The following is a 2566-nucleotide window of genomic DNA, read 5'->3' as shown; positions in this document are numbered from 1 at the left end:
TGCAAACATGATTTCCAGGCAGAAGCCAGTGAATCTGTTTCTACATATAACCTTGGTGATCCTGAAAATGAGCCCTGAAATCTGACATTCTCACGTAAGAAGATTAAAGAGCAGCCAGACTCTCCAGAGCTCTCACTCACACAGATGGTGGCCCTGTGGGAATGGTGGACCTCCTTGGCACTTACCTTGCCTAAACAGTCCCTTGTCACCTCCTCACTTATGGCTTGAACACAATTCGAAAATGAGTGATTTGTAATTTCAGCACAAACTGGATCATCTCTTGGATATAAAGTAATGAAGCTTATTATAAGGGGACAAAGATAACAGCTGTCCTTATCCTACTACTTAGAATTAATTCTAAAGAAAGGTGTTACTCAGCCTATGGTCTAGGACTCGGGAGGCTGAGCTAGGAGTACTTCCTCAAGTTCAAGGTCAGGCTGAGCTAGGAGTACTTCCTCAAGTTCAAGGTCAGCCTGAGCTACATAGTGAGTACAAAGCCAGCTAGACAATAAGACATACACGTATAATACCAGAATTTGGGTGGTAGGGACAGGAGAGTCAGGAGTTCAAGGTCATCCAAGGCTATGTGGGACTCCATCACAAACACAAAAACAACAAAAGAAATGTATCTTTCTGTGAGAGAGACTGGGACCTGTACATCCTGTCACTTTTTGGTTTTTGCAGATAAGTTGTGACATTTTCCATACCAAGATCTTCTCACAAAGATTATATTAAACATAGGCATAATTTTAGCCAAGAGAGACAATGCTTTGGTCCTCTTCTTTTTAAAATACATATCATCATTTAATTCATGTATGTGTGTGTGTGAGTGTGTGTCCATGTGTGTGGTGCCTGAGGAGTCCAGAAGACAGAATTGGATCTCTTGGAGCTGGAGTCACATGTGCCTATGAGCTCTGCTTCTGGGTGCTGGAAATCAAACTCCTGTCCTCTAAAGAGCAGTAAACACCCTCAATTGCTAACCCACCTCTCCAGTCCGCTGGGCCTCTTGGATGATAAAATTCAAACCATAGATCTGTGCTTCAGAGCAGGTGCCTAGGACAAAGGCAGAAATGAGAAGATCTGACATTTAAAAGCTCAGCCCCCTAAGTCACCATCAGTTGAAGGGCATCCGGTGAGTCAGGCACATCTCACAGGAAAACCAGGACCAGCAAAGAAAACCACGGGGAACAGAGGAGCCCCAGACTCTTCTCTGCTCCCTTTACAGATATGTAAAAGTAACTCATTTGCCTGATGTAACTGTGGTCTTCGGGGCTTACTGCCTCTGTCTGCAAACCTAGATCTATTAGAAGCCTCTTAGCCTCTGTACAATCTAATCTAGGCCTAGAATGTTTTCTGCCTCTGAGATTTGGTGCTGAAGAACTTTGTAGTTCATAGTTTGTTTTGAGCTCTGGCTGGATGACTCAACTCAGCTGTTCTGGCTCAAAGGCCTCTCCAATCTGACTGATTCAGTCTGGCATCTCGGGGCCTTTCATTGACTTGTCCTGCTTGGCCTCAAACTAACTCTAGGAACTTATTCTAATCTTTTGGCTCCTAATTCTCTGGCTCATTCTATTTTTACTTGTGTCTAGCTTGTTCTCTCTTTAACCTGTGTAAAACTCTCCTGGTAAAACTCCCTCCTTCCTTCTCTGCGCTGTCCCCCAGGTAGTTTACCTGTCCTCTGTTCGCCTGAGAGTTGGGCGTATCGTATTTTGTCAAAACTTTCTCTGATTCATCTCTTTGTCTGCCATTCAATTAGACATCACTTTCAAACATGGCTGCTTTCTTCTACACACTAATGTTACCTTTATTGTTTTGAATTAAAGGTGTGTACCAAGAGTGTGTCTGTATTCCAATCAGATGGATTAAAGGTGTCTGGTGTGCTAAGGACTGAGCCACACCACAACCAGAAAGAGATTTTGCAGTAAATAACACAATCTTAGGGTTCACAGTGTGATCAAATATCCTGCAACACAGGTCTGTTAACGTAGGGCTGTGGCACCACAACAAGAATAATGCCAACACTGGGAGGGTGGGTAAGAAGAGAGGCCAAGGCCAGCCTGGGCTCACAGTGAGACTTCATCTCAAAAGCCACACAAAAACCGCTGGGGCTTGTCATCCCAGCATTCAGAAGACTGCAGCAGGAGGAGTTGGAGGCCAGCCTGAGCTCTTACAATCCTCCTGACTCAGCTTTGTGAGTGTTGGGAGTACAGATGGGGACCGTCACAGATGGAGGGTGTGATTGGTCTTCCTATTTTTAAAGATTTATTTTTAATCATGCATATGTGCATGTGTGTATATGCACATGAATTCAGGTACCCTCAGAGGCTAGAGACGGAACTAGAGCTACATGCGGTTGTAGCTACCCAGTGTGGGTGCTGGGAATTAAAGCCAGGTTGTCTGCTAGAGTGGTGTGTGCTCTTAGTCCCTGAGCCATCCCCAGAACTATGTTTGTTTGTTTGTTTCTTTCTCTGCTTTTTGAGACAGGGTCTTTCTATGTGGCTCTGGCTATTCTGGATCTCACTATGTAGAGCAGGCTGACTCTAACTCCCCTGCCTCTACTTCCCAG

The sequence above is a fragment of the Mus caroli genome, chromosome 13 (assembly GCF_900094665.2).
Source record: "Mus caroli chromosome 13, CAROLI_EIJ_v1.1, whole genome shotgun sequence".
NCBI classification, from domain to species: Eukaryota; Metazoa; Chordata; class Mammalia; order Rodentia; family Muridae; genus Mus; species Mus caroli.
This window is presented reverse-complemented; position numbering follows the sequence as displayed.